Source organism: Pseudophryne corroboree, chromosome 12, assembly GCF_028390025.1.
Source record: "Pseudophryne corroboree isolate aPseCor3 chromosome 12, aPseCor3.hap2, whole genome shotgun sequence".
NCBI classification, from domain to species: Eukaryota; Metazoa; Chordata; class Amphibia; order Anura; family Myobatrachidae; genus Pseudophryne; species Pseudophryne corroboree.
The window spans coordinates 124,642,030-124,665,497 of record NC_086455.1 but is presented as its reverse complement, the minus strand read 5'-3'; the positions used below and the strand labels follow the sequence as shown (position 1 = coordinate 124,665,497).

At 40.8% G+C, this 23,468-nt stretch overlaps 1 long non-coding RNA gene across 1 annotated transcript in view; it reads left to right on the top strand.

Annotated features, from left to right (window-relative positions):
• The first annotated feature begins 5,408 nt into the window (after positions 1–5,408).
• The window catches only part of LOC134980440 (uncharacterized), a 65,370-nt gene continuing 47,310 nt past the window's right edge, over positions 5,409–23,468 (top strand). Inside the window, exon 1 of the long non-coding RNA XR_010190396.1 lies at positions 5,409–5,682. This is a non-coding gene — a long non-coding RNA (uncharacterized LOC134980440). The remainder of the gene's footprint in view (positions 5,683–23,468) is intronic.

Genomic DNA, 23,468 nt, shown 5'->3' with positions numbered 1-23,468 from the left:
CGCTATAATAGATAGTCATACAAACCCATTGTCTGGCGGATGTCCTGTGTGCAGGGAGTCACATTTTAAACTCTTTTTCTAAATTCTTTACTTGTATGTGTTCTTTTATATTCCGCAAGTTTTTTTTAAAATAATATAAGGAATAAAAGTTATGTTTTATATGTAACAATGTACACCACTTTAAGGCAATTCTGTTCTCTTTTCTCATGTACATAACTCTATTTTTGCCTAGGTAGCACCCCCCACTATAGAATATTCGCATTAAGATAATAATTGGAACCCAAGGGGGCCTTTCTACTAATATCAAACGACTTGTGCGACCTTTCTCTTTGTATATCTATAGACAATAGGTAAACATATGAGTAGTGGATTATAAACAACCAGGCGTCCCCGCAAGTGCGTAGCCAGAACTTTGTGGGCCCCATAGCAACATTTTGAAGGGGCCCCTGTCCCAATGCTTCTAGAGAGACACTTCTCCTGCAGCAGTTGTTCATTTTATGCTCTATAATAGTGCCCTAGTTCATTTTCTGAACCATAGTAGATCATTATTTAATGTTATACCCCACAGTAGTGCCCTAGTTTTTTTTTATGAATCGCAGTAGTGCGATAAGTTCACCCTATGTCACATTTCAGAGCTACCAGTACACATTATCCCGCACAGTATCCTCAATTCACATTATAGTGCTCCCTGTTCATATTGTGCCTCATTACAGTGCCCATGTTCATATTATATAACATTAAAATGCCCTTCAGTTCTTTTTACACCACACTAAAATGAGCAGGTCCAGGGGCATACCTAGATAGATTGGAGGACCCAAGGAAAAAGTTTGAAAGGACCCCAACGTACCACCCAATGGTGAAAAATGTATATAACACATGTAACTTTGACAGGAAAGGTGGTGGCCCCTCTCAGCTCTGGGGATGCGCTCAACATCCCTCTGTACGGGATCACGGCGGTTGAAATACCGACGCCGGAATCCCGACTGCCACAATCCTGACATATTCTCCCTACGTGGGTGTCCACGACACCCATAGAGGGAGAATATAATAGTGTGCCGAGCGTGGCGAGCGAAGCGAGCCCGCAAGGGGCTGCGTTCCGCTTACCACCCCTGTCGGGATTGTGTGGTCGGGATTCCGGCGTCGGTATTTCGACCGCCGGGATCCCGTCCAGCGGGATTACGTACTGATCCCCAGCTCTGGATCCATAGCAGCTGCACTGCCTGTACCATTGGTAGCTACGCACTTGCGTCCCCGGATACTCTTGTCCAACAGCCAGAATGAGTCCATTAGGTACCGCACAGTCCCTCCTAGCCTACACATTTCAATACACAAAGTATCTTTTTCAAGGCATAAGGAGGAAGTGACAAAACAGGATATTTATACCCTTAACAACTAAGATCAAAGTATTACCTAATTCTAGACATGGACCAACTACCAGCTAATAAAGTCCATAAAAACAATGGTCACAATTCCCTACAGTATGTGCCACCTACTTTTTTCACATAATCGATCTCTTTACGTTCCTTAACAAAGGGCTGCAGCAGCCCGCAAAACTGTGGGAACCTACGTTACGTTGCACCCGGTTTCCGCTGGAAGTGCTGCTTTGCGTTTCACCGACAGCAGTGGTTTTTCTGTGTATTAAAGCATTGATCAAAAACTGATAATAGAATGTGAATTTGATGCACAGTGACTTCCTATCGTTGTTGGTTGATTGCATGCTCACCGGGTACTGCACTCACAAGTAGCGACAGATAGCTATCCAAGAGAAGATCTAATTTGTTTCACTGATCTACTACTCCCTCTTTCTCGGGTGAAATCAGGGCTATCTATGCTACCTGTAGTGGCATGAAGAATTAACCACTTGCCTGGGATGGTCGCATCAGATGCGACCATGCCTGCAAGTGCTTTATCTGACCTGGTTGCACAGGATGCGACCAGTCAGATAAGCAGTGTTAGCAGCGGCAGGGAAGGGAAACTTCCCTCCGCTGCTGCTGCTTCCAGCCCCCAGTGTTGCCGTGCTGACTATCATTGCTGATCGGTCAGCACGGCAGGATCCCCCACCCACAGAAGCTGCAGACAATAGCAGCTGCTTGTAAGTGTAAATCATCACCCGCAAGCCACCCCCAAGCCACCCCCTGGCAGCTGTCCGGGCTCTAAAAACGAAAGTCGCGATGGTCACGATGTTCCCAATCAATGTTTCCATGTTTGACAAAAAAACAAACAATTTTTAAAAAAAATAATCTTTTTTTTTTTTTTTTACTGAAATCATTTTGAATAGGGTTAAATTTATGCACTTCATCTAATTCACTCATAAAATGGCCCCGACAATTTTTGAGCAATTTTTGGAGAAAAAAATTGTCAGTTAAGTGGTTAAATGAAGTCTGCAAGGAATTACACACAGTATGCTTTACAGTGCCACCTAAGAGTTCTATGACTTGAATAAAAGTATAAGGGCAACTGAATTTTCAGTGGTTTCAAATCTATTTTCTAACCATCTTCCTTTTAATAAAAACATCAAGGTGAAGGGGGCACAGCTTTGCAAGGGTCTCAGATATAAGTACTTGGGATTGGCAGTGTAATTCAAGATGGTGTATGCACAGAAGATAGTAATGACTCTAGTACATTGCTTGTTGCCCTCTATACATTGTTCCCATATTTCTGCTGATTTCTTCAAAAAGCTCAGTTCATCTGACCTTATTCTACATCCCTGCACCCTTTATTATACACTCCTGTTTAGTTCACACTGTACTGAACCTACATGTGAATGCCCCTGATTTGACTCTTGTAGATACTGTCACAACTGAGGGCCTGAGCTGACGGGAGGCAGCCTCAGTTGTAGGGGCTGAGATGTACCGGAACCTGGGAGGTTGTATCAGACCCCTGGACATGTAAGTAACATGAATAATAACTGCCCGAAGGCGTGACCACGACAACTTGGATAAAAGTCAATGATGTTTATTATGACAACTCCGCAACACAGCAGCAGTAAAAGAAAACGTAAAAGTCAGCAAAGAATAAATACAGTTCCTGGGTACTACAGGATGGCAGGAGCCACAGGGCACTGGTAGTGTGAGATAGTTCTTATGATCTTCTAGATGGAAAGTCCTTACCAGGCCCGACTGTAGCAATGGAGATAACCCAGGATTGTGCCAGCTGGTGTTCCAGGAAAAGCTGGGTTGCTGAAGATAAAACAGCTGCTGTGGATACTGGCTGGAACCAGACTGTTGTTAGCACGGAGTGGATACTGGCTGGAACCAGTTAAATAATAAATGAACTTGGGAGCGATGAAATATGAACTGAAATGTAGAACTTGAGAGCGGAGAAATAATAATACCGGTGGAGAGTGGTAAAGTGTAGAAAGGACACCGGCCCTTTAAGGGAAGCTGTACTCTGCTGGAAGCTGAGCTGGAAGCAGGTAATGTTGTAGCTGGAAACAGATGAATCCACAATGGATTGGAGAGTCAGGCTACACCGCAGGTGGAATGCTGGTGCGGGTCTCTATGGAGGAAGTCTTGAGACAGGAGCTGGAACCTGGAAGACAATCACAGGAGAGAGACAAACAGGAACTAGGTTTGACAACCAAAGCACTGACGCCTTCCTTGCTCAGGCACAGTGTATTTATACCTGCAGCAAGGAAGGGATTGGCTAGGCAATTATGCAGATTATCAATACTGAGAACAGATTGGTGGAAATGATCAGCTGACAGAATCCAAGATGGCTGCGCCCATGCAGACACTTGGAGGGAAGTTTGGTTTGTAATCCATGTGGTAATGAAAACAGTAATGGCGGCGCCGGCCACCGGAGACAGGAGGCGCCAGGCTGACAGATGCACATCCAACCACGCGGACACAGCGGAGGCCGCGGCTGACGTAATCGCCACTCAGACACTCTGCATGCAGAAGTTCAGGGACGGCGGCGGAGGCCGCGGGAGACGCCATGCCAGGTGTAATATGGCGTTTACTGTGACAGCGTCCCAGAGTGACAGGAGAGGATACAGGAATGTACACATCAGGATAACAGATGGGATCCGGTCCTGGAGCGCTGAGCCAGCCTTAGGAGGCATCTGATGGGTAAGAAATGGCGTCCAGATACCCGGATCGTGACAGATACAGGGAACAAATACACTCAACTCAAAGTACAGGTATGTGCTGTGCACAACCAGGACCACCATGGAAAAAGTCAGGCACTGGTACAGCAGCAATTATGGTTGGGGTCATGCCATGTTGTGATCATTGGGTATCCTCTGCTGATGCTGTGCTTCCCAAACCCCTCTGGGATGCATGGCTGCAACACTTGCAGTTTTGAGCCTAGGACAGGTTCTGTGCAGCTGCGATTAGCAAAAATAATAATACATAAGACACTTTTATATAGCATAAATTAACTTACTTTACAGTCTAAGGTGGGTATTTATCAAAGTTTGCAGATGTCTCGGTTTTGTGCACAAGGTTACCTGGATCAGGTGATGACTGACATCCAGGGTCTGGGGCTTGGAGCTGGAGTCGAGGAGGCAGAATATAGATCTTTTGCATGGAAATTAATTAGAGATGAGCGGATTCGGATTTACTCGGTTTTACTCGGTTCTCAAAACGGCATCCGATTGGCTATCCAAAACACGTGACATCAGTGAGCCAATAAGATGCCGTTTTGAGAACCGAGTAAAACCGAATCCGCTCATCTCTAGAAATTAGGGTAGCAGTGAGAACTGCCTTTGATATGAGTTCAGAGTAATGAACCATGCAGTGGTGATGTACTGGACTGGTTACCAACTAAAGTAAGCTGGACCGCACTGGCTACCTGTTGAGGAATACAGTTGGACTGGACTGGCTACTGGCTGAAGAGATGCTGCTGGACCGGACTGGCTACTGGCTTTAGTATACAGCTAGACCGGACTGGCTACAGGCTGAAGAGATGCTGCTGGACCGGACTGGCTACCGGCAGAGCAATACAGCTAGACCAGACTAGTTACCGGCTGAGGATATGCAGGACCGGACTGGTTACCAGCTGAGGATATGTAGGACCGGACTGGTTACCAGCTGAGGATATGCAGGACCGGACTGGTTACCAGCTGAGGATATGTAGGACCGGACTGGTTACCAGCTGAGGATATGCAGGACCGGACTGGTTACCAGCTGAGGATATGCAGGACCGGACTGGTTACTGGCTAAGGATGTGCAGGACCGGACTGGTTACCGACTGAGGATATGCTGGGCCTCATAGTGCTACGCAGAAGGAACAAATTAGGTTCACTAGTCACACTAACTATGTAACTAGTTGCACAGGCCCAGATTACTGCAGCTGGACTTCTTTTTAATTGTCTGCAGCATAAATGACTGGCTGGACTGAGACTTAGGTTGGTGAAGTGGAGATCAACTGGAAATCATGGAAAGCAGCAATGTCATAGAATATCATAGACTGCACACAGGAGCTTGAATAAACCTCAGGCATACAAACCGTTAACAACTGGTCAGAGAACATTGCTGCAATCTGGATTATGTGCACCTGTGCAATCAGCCTGGGAAGGGGCTGCAGTTTGGAAACTAGTATGCACAGCAAACACTGGAGTCAGAGTGAAGCAAGGTTGAGCAGACTCTGGGATAATGCAGAATATCCTGGCCTGCCAGGCACCAGAGCCCTCCTATCAGAGGATCCGACGGACCTCCCGTCGCACCTGCAGTGACACTGGTGAGTGTTTAGGATGCCGATGCTGGTCGCGCTTCCTGACAGTAGAGAGATAAGAATGTGAGAAATAAAGTACCAACCAATTAGTTCCTAACTGCCATAGGTTATTCAATTGAATTTGAGGTTCCGTCCGATCTCTAGCTGCGTAGATCTCCGAAAATTATGGTGCACAATCTTGCTTGGTTTTTTTCTTCTGCCCCTCTACCAGTGTGAGCTAAAACAAACAACATTTTCCTGCCCAATATCCCCGCTATGTAGTAGGCCACAAGGTTCTAGCATAACCTCTCAGCTAATTGAATTACCTCTATAGTGTTAGAATTGTATGCATAACAAAGGGGTTAAACAGCCACTGTACACAATGTTCTATAAAACTGGATGCAAAGTAATGTAAAAATGTTGTGCTTAGTTACACATGTGAGTTCCATGCACCACCCAAAGCAGGATTAATTAAACTAAACTGCTCAGCTTTCCCAGATCAGGTGATGAAGGATGAATAGTTTCTGCTTGTTGGCATCAGACTAAGTCACTTGCCTGAGCTCCAAATTAATTTTTCAATTGGATGATTGTTGAATTTTTTTTTCTTCAATTTTTTTTTGTGCTTTCTAATTGCATCTTGGGGTGAAAAAAATGCTTAGCAAACAGAAGGGATCTGCGAACAAAGGAACCTATTATCAAATAAATATGACGTGCAGGGGAATGTTTTAAATTAGTACTTGAAGGTTGTCAAACAAATTAAGCAAAGTGTAAGCAGTATATGTTTTTCATAGCTTGCAAAATATATGTAAGGATTTTCTAGCATAATTACACTTTTCTCGGCTACTTTGCATCTTATATTTTTCATTTACCCCCTGTGATTCTAATAACTGACATAGTTATATACATGAAAGGTAAAAGTGCACACTCTGCTTATCCCCTACACAGCATGGCGCTCAGTGTTTATAAATGAAGTGTATTTCACTGTTGTATTGCATATGTATGTATAGCAAATATATGTATGTACTCAACGCATAGTCTGTAACAATAGGATATTAATAATAATACTAATAATAATATAATTATTATTCTCTGATGAATGACAAGTCCTACTTTATGTACTTTGTGTTCTTTAGTGCAACTGTGCAACTAGACTTAAAGACTAAATGTAAGAAGTAGACTTTTGCTAATTTAACCCATATTTTACCTCTAAGTACTGGGCAGAGTGGACTGGAACATCTTACTGTAGAATCTTATGGGTAAATTTACCAAGAAGTGGCTTTGAAATGTAGGCGGGATTGCAGCGGTTTCCCGGTGGGATTGCAACCCACTGATTAACTAAGCTCACGCAGCAAATCAACCAACAAACCACACTTAAGAATACAAAACCACTGTCCAGATGTCACTCCCATAAAGGTATTGAAATCCCAGATTTATTAAGTGTTGGGCGTAGAATTTTCCGCACATCCACCCAAATAAATGACCTGTCAGGTTGGTCCAAAGCTAGGATCTCTACTATACATGCATTTTGATTTTTTTTTTTTTATTGAATTAGCAAATAATAAAAAAATTTCATGGGGTCCCACCCAACCAGAGCTAGCGCTTTAAGCTTAGGTTGGTAGAGATAAAATCATGGGGACGTTGATGTAGGGTAGCTCCAGTTTCCAATCACCAAAACTAGGCTTTACCAGTCAGAGCAGGTTAAATCATAGAGTTGAGACTTGTAGTGTGGGGATACCCCCACCATCATTCCACCAGCCCTAGGTAGTTTGGCACCAAAGCTGGGTTCCCTTGGGAGGCCAGGCCCACAAATATAAATGTAGACCACTCCCTAAATAGACCAAGCCCTAGTACCAATAGCACTAGGGCTATTCCCAGTGGTGGCTGTGGGCTTATTAGTTACTAATACATTTGCTCCATTTATTTTCAGTGTTGCACTCATAATTTCCAGCTGCTACAAATGGATGCAAGGGCATAGAGAACCACAAGTGCCAGCATGTACTGGCACCCAGGCATGCTGACAATGCTAGTGCTCAAATTAAAAACTGTTAAAAACACCAGTTTAATGTGTTAACAGACATTATTTAAAATAAATTCCCCCAAAACCCTTGCAGGAAGCCATATATTATACTAAACTCCCCATCATAGCGATCCAAGCCCCTCTTCTTCTGTGAAAGGAAGGGTTAAAATAAAGCATGTAGCAAATAAAAACTACTGCCATGCCTTCAGAATGCCGCACATTAATATACAGAGGATGGACGGAACTACTTGCCTGTGTTAAGTATTGACCTTTCTCAAGGTCATGTGCAGTATTAATTTGGACAACTGGCTTTAGTGCCAACAGGCCTAGGGCTGGTGGAATGATGGTGGGTGCCCCCCCCCCCCCCCCCCCCCCCCCCCCCTTCACAGCGGCAGCAATGTAATGCAGCATCACTTCAGTGCCTTTAATGTATAGGCACTGATATCAGGGCTGATAACAGTGCCAATACATTGTAGACACTGAAATATTGCTGCATTATATTGCTGCCACTGTGTGCTCTTTTATATGTCTGGAGGGCTGCACCATTCTGGCGTATATACCAAATCAATGTGCTGGTGCCTGGTCTGTCAATCAAATTATCTATATCTACGGTATATATCTATATAGCTATATAAATGTGTGTTTATGTGTGTGTCATGTGTTTTTTTAACAGGATTTGTTCGACCCTATTCAGTTTGGATTGCAAAATTTGAGAAAACACACCCGCGAATAGAGATTATTTCTTTTAATGCATTGTGCTTTAACACAATTGCATTTTGATTGACAGGAAGCCAGCGTTTAGGCGAAGAAACATGGTGTTAGGTGGGTGTGTTTGTAAAAATGCAGGCGTGGCAAGGCGTCTCTGACATCAGTGATGACCACTTCCAGCCTCTTCTCTATTTCTGGGTGGCAACTATTTGATCGCAGCAATTGCTTTTTAGCTAGATTTGTGATCCAACCCGAATAAAGTCCATAGTCCCAATATTTATGCATGGTAAATTAGGAAGAATAAGCCCTGTCTTTATCCACCCCAAACCCCCATCCTGATTCCACCCAAAAAATAATTTATTACAAAACTCCATCCATTTCTGTGTCAGCACTGCTCCTTTCTGTTGAAACCTAGAGAGCACTACTGTACAGTCTCCATGATGCTCCTTTGGAGAGGCATCAAGTCCTTTACCACCTTCTGCGGATGTGTGGCTCCATCTTGTCAATGTGTAAGAGCGCCACAGTGGGACATGGATGTGTTCCACTCAGGGCTGTTTCTAGCCAATTTGGCTCCCAGTGCGAGATTTAAAAATGTGTGCCCCCCCCTCCACCATGACATAAAAAAATGTGTCCCCCCACTTAGATTTAAAAAAAAAAGCAGAAAACCTTGCGTGTGCTCCCGGCAAGGGGGCGTGACCTCATTTAAATGAGCGTGGCCACGAAAAAGTGGGCGTGGCCTCGTCTGAAAAGACTACCTCACACCCTAGTTTTTGACCCTGCACCAACAGATCACGACCACCACAGGAAAAAATAATTCTACTGTATTAAGCCCCACACAGTAATGCCCCCTGCACCATATTATGCCACACACAACAATGCCCTTGATACATTAAATCCCCACATTACGGCAGGCAAGAGTCCCCATTTTTACACATTATGGCAGGCAAATGTCCCCATTTTTACACATTATGGCAGGCAAATGTCCCCATTTTTACACATTATGGCAGGCAAGTGTCCCCATTTTTACACATTATGGCAGGCAAGTGTCCCCATTTTTACACATTATGGCAGGCAAGTGTCCCCATCGAGAGAGATTGAGAGAGTTACTATACCTACAGAGGTGATTCCCGCTCTTTGGCCCACCTCTCCAGTCGCTCCTCGCACCGGCCACCTCTCCCTCTTCGTAACTTGGCTTCCCCTCCTCCTCACTACTCCGCTGGGGGGGGCAGAGTTTCACGGATTGACGCGGTTGCATCGTGACGTCACGACGAAACCGTGTCATTCTGCGAAACTCCGCCCCCGAGCAGGGTACGCGGGAAGAGAGGGAAGCAGGGAGCCACAGTCAGTGCCGCGGCAGACGCCCCGTGTGATTGCACAGCTCGCCCACCCCAAGAAATGGCCCTGGTTCCACTTAGCTCATTTAGACCCTACGATATACAGCATTCAGCAACTCCAATCACCACTTGCATTTTGCACAGCTCCCTACATACAGTAACTGATTGGTAAACTGTATGCTACGCTCCAGCTCCACTCTATGCTGAGAGTCTGTTATATGCATAACAGTGAGTTTGGCTGTACATCTACATTCCTACTAAATAAACCACTCAACTGGTTCAGTACTGGGCTGCTTGGTGACATTGGGTCCACTGATGTATACTGTTACTCAGCCATACCATTGTCAATAGTACACACTTTTCAAAACTTTCAGGGTAAGTACGTCAGGACTCATTTGTTGAAATCATGACAGTAGGGGAGTACTTATTTTCAACATAGGACAGTTACAAATGGGGTATGTGTAGAGATTAAGAGGTATATTTACTAATAGTCGATTTTTAGTTTCAGTCCATTATGAGGTGATTTGGTGGTGCATTTAACAATCAGGTATATACTAAAGGCAAAACGGACTCAAAATCCCCTCAAATTCACCAGAAATTCGACTTCACACACAAATAGAACTTCAAATAGACCATTGTTACTTCCCCATAGACATTAATGGGAAAAACTCATCTACTAATAGCTGATTTGAAAACACCAAAATCACCATTTTCAATAGAACCATCAGAAAGAGTTCTGATTGATTTTTATATCATTAAACAATGATTGATTATATAGTGCTCAGAAAAAAAAGAAAATAAATCGGCCTTCAAAGAAAAGATAAATCACCGTCCTCTTCATAATCCAAAAATCCAGCATCTCACGGTTTCCTGGAAATCTTTATTAGAACGCCACATCAGGATTTCTAACGGTGCCTAATACAAAAAAAACATATACATAGCGTGGCATAGCATATATAAATACTGCTTAAAAATGTATTCAGTAAAAACAATAAAAATAATTTTGTATGCCTACCAGAAGTCATCACTAGAAAGCATTTTCGGTCTCCCTTCTTCAGTAGCTGAAGCTGCAGTACTGAAAAAGTGAGACCGAAAAACGCTTTCTAGCGGTGACTTCTAGATCGAAAATGACATGTTATTGGCTCTTGGATGTCACATGTTTTGGATAGCCAATAAGAAAAATCCAGATAAATCCGAACTTGCATTAATTTTGGAGTTAAGAACTGAGTAAATCCGAACCCACACATTTTTAATACAAAATAAACTGAGTCTTTTACCCTACAAGAAAATATATGGACTAGAAAATAGCGCTTGGTGGAAAAAAGCAGCCTAGATATATTCTAGTGATTCCCAATCACTATATGCAAAACTATAAAAAAATTGATAATTGAAAATATCTTTGGCGCTACCACCTTTATGTGAAGTTGCAAAGAAATAACATAATTTAAATTAAAATAAATCTGGAGGAGTAATGAGAAAGTCTATGCAAGTGTCCCAGATGGTTTCTCTGTGAGTAACTTTAATCTTGCTTTCCTCCAAGATTCTTCAGACCTTGAAATTCCTTATAGGTATATGTCCATGCAAACAGAAGGAAAAAAGATGACATATAGTGTAGTATTTTTCTTAAAATTTTTGTTCAAATTTATTTCATATAGCAAGAAGATAGAAAACATATAAAAAGGATTTTTCTTCCATCCAATTAAAAGTATGGTCCTTCACTTTATGTGTATATGATTGGAACCGTACCGTGTCAAGCTCCCAGCATGGAGCAATGGAAAGAGCAAAAGATTGGAGTCTCCGGAATTCCTCCTTACTCCCTCCAGGCTAAACACCGGCAGCTGGACCAGGCAAGTTCCTTTCTAAATGTGGATGCAGGTAGATGGATCAAATGGCCGCCAACGCATTTCGAGTTCTGGTAAACTCTTCCTCAGGGCAGAGTGAGGAAGAGTTTACCAGAACTCGAAACACATAAAGTGAAGGACCATACTTTTAATTGGATGGAAGAAAAATCCTTTTTATATGTTTTCTATCTTCTTGTTATATGAAATAAATTTGAACAAAAATTTTAAGAAAAATACTACACTATATGTCATCTTTTTTCCTTCTGTTTGCATGGACATATACCTATAAGGAATTTCAAGGTCTGAAGAATCTTGGAGGAAAGCAAGATTAAAGTTACTCACAGAGAAACCATCTGGGACACTTGCATAGACTTTCTCATTACTCCTCCAGATTTATTTGAGTCTTTTACCCTGTTATTTTAATTGTTTTTACTGAATACATTCTTAAGCAGTATTATGCTATGTATATGTTTTCTCGTATTATGCACCATTGGAAATCCTGATATGGAGTTCCAATAAAGATTTCCAGGAAACCGTGAGATGCTGCGGAATCTATTTAATGCTGATTAATCCTCATATGTGAGGAGTTGTGTAGGGTAATTTTATTACCAAAAGGTGTGCTTCAGAGGTGTGTCATTCAACCTATTTTGGATCAGGCTTTGTTATAGACACTTTGGGGGATATGCAATTGTTGAAAAGTCAGTTGGGTGTCTGTTTTTTCCCTATATAATAGACAGGAAAAAAACAGACACCCAACCGACTTTTCAGACATTTAAATTCCCCCTATTGTTTCTGGTGGTGGAGGAGTTTTAGAAGGTCACTTTATTGCCAAAGGGGGCTCCTCCGTAGCTACCAGTGCTCACAAACCGTTACAGGTGGTGCAGGGGGCTATTTCTATGCAAATCCTGCACCCGCCCACCTGCATTAAAAAAAATAATTTTGCGCCGGCGGTCCGGACGTTCCGGAACGCCGTTCCTGGTGGTGTCATTTTTAGCCAGAAATTCAGGAACGACATTCCGGAGTGTTCTGGATGAAAAATAGTCCTGTACTACACTATGATATATAACCATTTCTATTTCTTTCGAGGGACATATGAACATTAAGGAAATGCCATATATCAAAGAATCTACAGGTTTTTTTTAGTTTTTTTTATATCATGTAGAATTGTCTGAAACCTCAATATGATGGAAAAAACATGACATTGAAAGGCAGACCAATGATTTAAAAAAAATTAGGATATGCAAATAAGCACAGGAAGGAAGGTGTTTGTGGGTAATATCGTACATGTGACCTGTTTTGGCAAATAGGAATGCTTTTGTATAATTTTAATTTAATTTGTATAATCAATTGTTGGGTTGATTTTTAATTGACTATTTATCGATTTAAAATTTTTTTGTGAACAGAACACTTTTAGATCTTAAAATAGTACCCGCATCACCCGGTGATTTTAAAATGGAACTCAAAATCGACTTTAGCAAATAAGCTATTTGGAATAAAAACACTGTAGTCGAGTTTGTGTTGATGCAGGTTCTATTCTGGCCGATTTTAAATAGACCCAAAATTGACTTTTAGTAAATATTAGAGATGTGCGCCTGGCCATTTTTCATGTTTTTTTTTTTTTTCTTTTTCGGGTTTTGGATTGGTTTTACCAAAACCGCCCTTGTGTGTTTTGGTTAAATAAAAAATGTTTAATCATGAAAATAGCTAAAATCACAGAATTTGGGGGTGTTTTTGTTTCTGCAGTATTATTAACCTCAATAACATTCAATTCCACTCATTTCAAGTCTATTTTCAACACCTTACAGCTCACAATATTGTTTGTATCCAGCTTAGGCCAAAAGGTTGCACTGAAGTAGCTGGATGACTAATCTAAGTGACAGAAGTGGATGGCATAAACACCTGGCACATCTAGGAGTGTCACTGCAGTGGCAGACAGGATGGCAGTTTTATAAACTATGCCCCAAAAAATGTTCCAAAGACCACATAATGCAAAGAAATAAGGTGCAAGATGGAATTGACATTGGGCACTCCCACCCACCCTTATGTTGTATATATTAAACAGGACATGCACAGTTTAACAAACCAATCATTTCAGTGACAGGGGCCGTCACTTCTGGCTGAAATGGTTGGTTTGTTTGGGCCCCCTCAATTTCTTTTAGAAGGAATTCCTCTGTTAAGTAATTACTCTGAGGATGTTGATGATGAGGTGTTAATTACAATACAAGCTGACTTACACAAACAATATCATCATCAACATCCTCACTATCGGATAGTATACACATACCCCCCTCATCCTGTCCCATTTCCACACACGCATTCTCAATTTGTATTATGTCCTCCTCATCAGATTCATCACCATCCTCATCAGATTCATCACTATCTTTACTTGTACTGCTCCCCAAATGTGCAGATGGTTCAGAAATGGTGGAAGGAGGTGAAAGAGGCTTCTGTATGAGGATAGTGTGAGAAATGTCAGACTCACACATAGCTGACGTAGACACGCCTAAACGTTCCTCAAGAATGTCTGATGGTTCTGATACTGAATGTGCAGTTTGCCTTACTGCCGCTGCAGCTAACTTTCCTTTTGATTTTTTTTTTACATTACCACTCTAAAATTAAATGATTTTACATATCCTGACTTAAGCCTTCTATGCCCACGGGCATCTGCCTTAGCAGATGACTTTGATGGACTTGCATTGTCAATGTCCTGACTAGTGGCAGCAGCTTCAGCACTAGTAGTAGCCTTCATTTCTATGAACAAAAAGTAAGGTTGACCTTCACCGACAGCGTCGCACAAATGAGTCAGAAATGTATATAATAATTACACACTGTGGTTGACTTCACTGACAGCATAGTACAAATGAGTCAGAAATGTATATAATAATTACACACTGCGGTTGACTTCACTGACAGCATAGTACAAATGTTTGTTTGGTTCCCAGGGAGCCGAACCCGCACATCTCTAGTAAATATACCCCTAGGGTTTTTTTCTTTTGCTGGAGGCAGGGGTAATGAGCCTTGGCATGGTAAATAGCAGCAATTCTACTGTACATCATGTATAGCTGCAATATGTCTGCTGCAATATGTCTATTCAATATCTAAACAGGATGAGGAGACATCAACATTGGACAATGTAGTTTGCCAAAATCAGTGATTGATAAGTAAACCCCCAAAAGATTCAATAATGAGAAGTAGCTACTGAGGTTTCAGCAGAATTTCAGCTTCTGTTTCTTAAATACACCCTGTCGTCTAGATTACACTTCATAGTTATGGTGTTATTGCTATATTGTTTTCATTTATAAAATTATTAATCTCTGTAAGTGCAAGTATTTTTGAAAAAAGTATGTTTTTTCAATAAACATAAAACTAATAGATTATTGCCATAACTAAATCATATTTCTATAAACTAGTGTAAGTACACCATAATACAGTTTACAATAATTTCACATAAATTCCTGAAACCTTTTTTGGTGAAGTTCTAGAGAATTGCAGAATTAGACAAGTTCATATGAGCCAGATAATCATTATTATTACCTCTCAAACCCACACATAATTTGACTACAGCAAATTGTATTTCCATTAATACAAAAAAGTGTACGTTTGCATTAATAATTTATTGCACTTTCTAATTAAGATTAATGTTTCAGTTATTCCCCACATTGACCTGAGTTACAGAAACTAAACTAATAGATTATTGCCATAACTAAATCATATTTCTATAAACTAGTGTAAGTAAACCATAATACAATTTACAATAATTTCACATAAATTCCTGAAACCTTTTTTGGTGAAGTTCTAGAGAATCGCAGAATTAAACAAGTTCATATGAGCCAGATAACCATTATTATTACGTCTCAAACCCACACATAATTTGTCTACAGCATATTGTATTTCCATTAATACAAAAAAGTGCACGTTTGCATTAATAATTTATTACACTTTCTAATTAAGACTAATGTTTCAGTTGTTCCTGACATTGACCTGACGTACAGAAAAGCTTAACAAAGACTTTGCTTTATTTTCGTTAAACAAAACATTCCAATTACACAAATAATATTTCGAACATGGCTAGTTTTTTCTAGCCATGTTCGAAATATTATTTGTTTAATTGGAATGTTTTGTTTAAATGAAAATAAAGCAAAGTCTTTGTTAAGCACCCCCAACAGGTTATTTTTTATATAATCCTAGAAACTGAATATTCTATTTCCATTAATTACAGTTCTGAGTTTAAACAGTTATTGTTTAACATTAGTAAGACAGTAATTAATGTAATTGTGTTCCCTCATTATAAATGGGCCATCTGCTTCTGCTATGGAAAAGAATCAGCCAGGATTCAAACGGAACAGAAAGATGACAGTCTTTCTAGTTATGTCTACTTCCTATTTAGAACTAACGGAAAATCTAAATTGAAAAAAAAAAGTTCAATAATTTGAATTTATAATATCCGATAGTTGCCGCAAAACAAAAATCTAATCTAGCTGTGGATCTCATATTCTATACATAAGCAGGATTCTACAGTAGGTCATTGTAGAAAACACGTTAGCTATTAACTTCTCTATAGCCATATACAGTAACTTGCAAAAGTTTTGTGTTTCCTTTTGCTGTTATCACAAACAATATTATTTTCATTGACTTTGATTGCTTGTTTCAGTTTTAAGAACAGCTACTGTATACCCCACAAGAGGCATGTTCATCTATAGCACATAGAGACAAAACACATTGTTCAGTCTGACTCTCCCAGGAAGCATATTTTAAAAGTAACATTTTTTAAGCAATAATTTATCTCTTGACAAAAGGTGTTATGATACAAAGCATTGTATGAGAATTATGCATTCTGCAACATCATATATGACTTTACCACTTAGCAGTTAATTCAGAATTTTGTTTAATACTGTAGCTTGCTGTAAATTTGTATAATAAATAGCTTCTATGTTTAAAATTTTAAGTAAGTTTTTATATTGTGTGCCATAAGATCAAGATAAAAATAATGATGCTAGGAATATGGGCCCTCATTCCTAGTTGTTCGCTCACTAGCTGCTTTTAGCAGAAACTGCACAATCTTTTTTTGCAGCAATGCTGCAATCCTTTCGTTCGCACTTCTGCTAAGCTAAGATACACTCCCAGAGGGTGGCGGCTTAGCAGAAGTGCGAACGAAAGGATTGCAGCATTGCTGCAAAAAAAGATTGTGCAGTTTCTGAGCAGCTCGAGACCTACTCTTTCCTGTTTTGACGTCAGGAACACGCCCTGCGTTTGGCCAGCCATGCCTGCGTTTCCCCAGGCATGCCTGCGTTTGTATCTAACACGCCTGTGTTTTTACACACACTCCCGAAAACGGTCAGTTACCACCCAGAAACACCCACTTCCTGTCAATTACTCTGCGGCCAGCAGTGCGATTTGAAAAGCGTCGTGTGAAACTGCATCGACTGTTGTGAAAGTACGTTGCGCGTGCGCACTGCACCGCATATGCATGCGCAGAAGTGCCGCTTCTTTACCTAATCGCTGCGCTGCGAACGAAAACAGCTAGCGATCAACTTGGAATGACCCCCATGGTCGGAATCCTGATGGTCAGAATTCCGACAGATTCCTTGGGTAAATTATTGGGGTTAGGGTTAGGCACTAGGGGGAAGGTTAGGATTAGGCTGCAGGGGGTGTTGGGAGGTTGACAGGGCTAGGCTTTGGGAGCTTTTGGAAGGGACAGTTATGATTAGGCTGCAGGAGGTGATGGTTAAAGTTAGACTGCGTAAAGGGATAGTTAGGGATAGGCTGCAGGAAGGGATCGTTAGGATTAGGTTTTGGGAAAGGACGGATAGGCTATGTGGGGTCAGTGGCCAGGACTCCTGCCATTTGGAACATACTCCTCCCCAAGTTCACTGATGACTACATTGGTAAATATATATTTTTAACATTATGTGAAAGGAATACAAGGAAGGTCTCAGTGCGCAAAAGATCAAAACTGCTGGATATTATCCCCCCTCTCCAAAGAAGGTTCCCAATTCCTTCACCACACGTGTCTAACAAAAAAATTGAGAAAGAGGGACTTATCCTGCGCTTCACAATTGGATGACGTCTCAATGGATCCCAGAGTTATTTGTAAACTCGTAGAGATGCCACATAAAAGAGAGGAATATTGTACATATATAGTGAAGTACAGTTTTAATTTTATACACATAAAACAAATTAAGCAGACAATAAAAACATCATACACTTTCCAATAGGAATGTATAGCAGCAATTGTGTAACAATTTATAGCAGCATATCAAACTGGGGTGGGGAATGGTGAGGAAATTACCAGATAGTCTGAACTGTGTATACAGTTCAAAGCCAGCTTGCGGGTTTATTAGGTGCAGGGAAACCCGGGAATCCCCTGTGCCTCGTTGCACTGGAATGGCTCAGTCCTCTCCTGTCCCCTCCTTACAGTCCTGTAGTCACCGACGCGTTTCTACCTATAACATAGGTCTTTTTCAAGGTGCAATAACATGTGCTGCTGTGGAACTTATTTAAATGGTTTCTAGCCAATCGACTCACAGATGCAGCAGCTGGACCCTATACAGAGTAATCACCTAATCAAGTCCCGTGGTCCGTTGCCGCATACTGTGGTATCCGGATTTGCCCATCGTCATGGTAACTATGGTAAACTTCCGGTATCGTCATCCGGATTCCTCCCCAGTTGTCATAGTAACCGTTCTCCGCTTTCGGTTACAACGTCCCACAGTATCTTACTGATTGTGTCCTCTTATACAACATGCTCCACACAGATCCCCTTCGTGGTTAACTGTTGAAAGAAAGTCTGAGTCTCAATGCCATCGCAAGATCGCGTCACGTCATTTCCTGTGGTTTTTTTCTCTGGGGAAACTCGACGGAGTCATTCTTCCATATAGCGGAACGTCACTTCCGGTCACAGATGTAAACAAACAGCGGTGTCTCCCTTGTTATATATATTAGGAAGATACAGATGGGTAAAAAATATGTAGTAAGAAAACAATAACTTAGATGAATCTTAAAAACTAATCAATACCTTACAATCTAATTATTCTAAAAAAGGCAGTGATCTTAAAAGTGATTTTTTTATCAGTGCAGAGGAATAGATTAAAAATAGATTAAAATTAAACAGATGAATTTAGGACTTTAAAAATGATATTCTCACAATTATTTCACTCTAAAATCCTTCATAAAAACCATTTAATTTCAAAGTCGCAGTTCAGGCCCTCAGGTTTTAATGTTCCTAACTCATATATTGCCCTCATCTCCACTTTTGCTAACTGTGTCGCAATATCTTTGCGTCTCCAGTCGCCCTTAATATGTCGAATGCCGCAGAACTGCCTAATCGCACTGCATTTGCTCTGATGTACAATGCGAAAGTGTTCTGATAAGGCATGGGTAGTGAGGGATTTCCTAATATTCCTAAGGTGTTCTCCCAGTCTTACTTTGAGTGGGCGGGAAGTTCTCCCAATATACCAGAGACCACAACTGCACTCTATTGCATATATGACATTGTTCGTGTTACAGGTGACGAAATCATGAATTTTAAAATTCGTCTTGTTGATCATTAATTCTGTGATTTTACTCCCAGCCCCAATGATCCCCCTACAACCCAAACAGCTACCACATCGAAAAAAGCCTTTAGACTTTATCGTATTCATCTTCTTCTTGGTGGTTTGTGCACTCTTCACTAAACTGGATTTAATGTTTGGTGCTTTTTTGAAGATACATTTCGGCTTGGCTGGTAACAGACCCCCTATCACTGGGTCTTTCCTATTGGAAAGTGTATGATGTTTTTATTGTCTGCTTAATTTGTTTTATGTGTATAAAATTAAAACTGTACTTCACTATATATGTACAATATTCCTCTCTTTTATGTGGCATCTCTACGAGTTTACAAATAACTCTGGGATCCATTGAGACGTCATCCAATTGTGAAGCGCAGGATAAGTCCCTCTTTCTCAATTTTTTTGTTAGACACGTGTGGTGAAGGAATTGGGAACCTTCTTTGGAGAGGGGGGATAATATCCAGCAGCTTTGATCTTTTGCGCACTGAGACCTTCCTTGTATTCCTTTCACATATTGTTTTATACTTTCCCTAACAAGGTCGATCATTGTGCTGCAACTATGTTTAAAATCAGAGAAAGTCGAAAAACTACATTTGAGTACGTGTTCAGGGAAAATGGAGAATCAGTCATTGTGATAGACGAGAGTCTTGAGAGCATCACTAGGAAGTTAGAAAAAGTTCTCCTGAAGGAAAACAGAATTTGGTGGGAGGCGGTAACGCTTGAGAAATACCTCTCCCACAAAATTATTCCGAAGGGCTTACTTGTGAAGAAATCAGCATCCTTCCGATCATCGGATGAGGGTTTTGATCAGGAATGGAACAAAATACTTGAAACCTGTTCCTTAGATCTTATCAACCTTATCATTGTGGATAGGAAACAAGAATTGGAGAAATTGGAGTTAGAGATAACTAATTATGAAACCCTCATCCATCCTTTCAAAGACCTACCTGAATTCAAGGAAATAGAAAAAAGAATAGAGACTAACCTAAAGAAAAATGAAAAGGTTATCATTGAGAGAAAAGTACGGAAGTTTAACAGGGATAAGGTTAGAAGATCTAGTGAGATAGACTCTACAGATAATGAAGAGGATGATAGAAGCGATTGTGAATGTATGACACCACTACAAAAAGATCCTCCACCTGAAAGGTTAGAGGACTTAGGGAAAGGGGATGGATCAAGATATGTTATGCAAAAAAGAAGATCCGATTCCCGCAGAAATTAGGGATATACCGACCCGCAATTAAGGCCACTAAAATGGGTTGGGAAATCAAGATTACCATATACTAAGAAGTATGACACGAACTGGAGAAGTAATGAGACGCCTAGGTGGAGGGCGAAACCACGAAACTCCCCTTATCGTGAAAGGGAGGCCTATCCGGAAGAAGAAAAGTGATACTACAGAAGAAACTATGCAGCAAACCGATTTGGCCCATTAGAGGATCAGAATGATCCCCCATCATCTCCTTTTTTATCGATGGGCCACTGGAAAAGGTATATAAAGTAAAAGTAAGAGGCTCCAGAGGGGGGAGACTCAGTAAGAACAGAGACCCCAAAGGAGGAAACCTAGAAAGAAAAAGAAAAAGAATAAAACAGGCCAAGGTCCAGGTGGGGATGGATCTAAAATGTTATCAACCGCAGAAGGGAAAATCATAATTTTCAATCTTAGTAACCATATCTTAGCCAAAGAGGAGATCTCTGTCCTTGAAAAAGGTTTGAAGTTCGCTCCTTCATTACCCCTCAATACATTCAATACATATGTAGATCTCAATAAATTTATACGTAAATTAAGTTTAAAGAAATTTTTCATTACCAATCCAGTGGAGGAGTCTTTGGATGTTCCTAATACCCCCTTTAAACCTAAATCCATTTTTAATCCAGTCCACATGAGAGGTAATTTTATTGAAACTTTTTTAAAATTAGTATCAGATGATATAAAAGAAATGGGACACAAACTGCATAATCATAATCTGACAATGAAAGAACGTAAAGCTCTCTCCAAATTAAAAGATAACGAAGATCTCATCATTAAGCCTGCAGACAAAGGGGGGGGGGAGTGGTCATCATGTCTAAGGAAGATTACAATCAGGAGGTATTGAACCAACTGAACGACGGTCACACATATGGGAAAATTAAGACAGATCCCACTATGAGCACCCTTGATAGATTGCATACCCTCCTGACGAAGTATGGGGATATGGGAACTTTGTCAGACAAGGAAATCCAGTTTTTGTACAATAAAGATCCAGTAATCCCAATACTTTATGTATTACCTAAAATACATAAAGATCCGATTAAACCACCGGGAAGGCCTATCGTGTCAGGTATCGATTCTGTGACATCGAACCTGTCAGAATTTATCGATTTCCATTTACAGCCATTGGTCACCAAATACCCATCCCATTTGAAAGACACTACCGAGTTTTTGAAAGTATTAGAAAACTTGGAATGGAGAGAGGGATTTATGATGGTATCGGCCGATGTAAGGTCGCTTTACACCATCATTAACCATGAGGACAGTTTAACAGCATTGGATGATGCCCTCAAAAGGACATCTATGGACACTAATCTCAAAAATCTTATAAAGGAGGGGGTCCGATTCATATTAGAGAACAATTATTTCTCTTTCAATAATTCATTTTATTTGCAGAAAGTCGGGACCGCGATGGGCACCAGGTTCGCCCCAAGTTACGCGAACATCTTTATGGGACAGTGGGAAGAAGACACTATATGGAACCACTGTCCCTTTGGGGCGAACCTGGTGACCTGGAAAAGGTATATTGACGACGTATTTTTTGTTTGGAGGGGTGATGAAGTAACCTTAAATGAGTTCTTCACATACCTAAACACGAATGCAAAAAACATCCGATTCTCATTTGAAAGTAGCCGGAAGACCACTAATTTCCTTGATATCACAGTATTGGTGGACGAAAATGGCCTGAGTACTAGGAACTTCACCAAACCGACGGATTCAGGAGCCATTATTGGCGCCACCAGCTGTCATCATCCCAATTGGCTGGATTCAATCCCGGGGGGCCAGTTTAGGCGCCTACGACGTAACTGTACTAAATTATAAGTCTTTGAAGAACAAGCGAAAGAACTACAAGGGAAATTTGAGGCATCAGGATACGACCCGGAAAAGGTTACCAACTCAAGACTTACAGTATCTGGCATAGCTAGGAAAGATCTGCTGGGCACTAAAGAGAAGAAACCCGACAATAGGAACTATGACTGGTCTTTTGTTACCTCATTTAGTAGCCAGTATAGAACACTGGAAGGATCGCTCAACAAACATTGGAGGATCCTACAAAAAGACCCAGTGATAGGGGGCCTGTTACCAGCCAAGCCGAAATGTATCTTCAAAAAAGCACCAAACATTAAATCCAGTTTAGTGAAGAGTGCACAAACCACCAAGAAGAAGATGAATACGATAAAGTCTAAAGGCTTTTTTCGATGTGGTAGCTGTTTGGGTTGTAGGGGGATCATTGGGGCTGGGAGTAAAATCACAGAATTAATGATCAACAAGACGAATTTTAAAATTCATGATTTTGTCACCTATAACACGAACAATGTCATATATGCAATCGAGTGCAGTTGTGGTCTCTGGTATATTGGGAGAACTTCCCGCCCACTCAAAGTAAGACTGGGAGAACACCTTAGGAATATTAGGAAATCCCTCACTACCCATGCCTTATCAGAACACTTTCGCATTGTACATCAGAGCAAATGCAGTGCGATTAGGCAGTTCTGCGGCATTCGACATATTAAGGGCGACTGGAGACGCAAAGATATTGTGACACAGTTAGCAAAAGCGGAGATGAGGGCAATATATGAGTTAGGAACATTAAAACCTGAGGGCCTGAACTGCGACTTTGAAATTAAATGGTTTTTATGAAGGATTTTAGAGTGAAATAATTGTGAGAATATCATTTTTAAAGTCCTAAATTCATCTGTTTAATTTTAATCTATTTTTAATCTATTCCTCTGCACTGATAAAAAAAAAATCACTTTTAAGATCACTGCCTTTTTTAGAATAATTAGATTGTAAGGTATTGATTAGTTTTTAAGATTCATCTAAGTTTATTGTTTTCTTACTACATATTTTTTACCCATATGTATCTTCCTAATATATATAACAAGGGAGACACCGCTCTTTGTTTACATCCGTGACCGGAAGTGACGTTCCGCTATATGGAAGAATGACTCCGTCGAGTTTCCCCAGAGAAAAAAACCACAGGAAATGACGTGACGCGATCTTGCGATGGCATTGAGACTCAGACTTTCTTTCAGCATTTAACCACGAAGGGGATCTGTGTGGAGCATGTTGTATAAGAGGACACAATCAGTAAGATACTGTGGGACGTTGTAA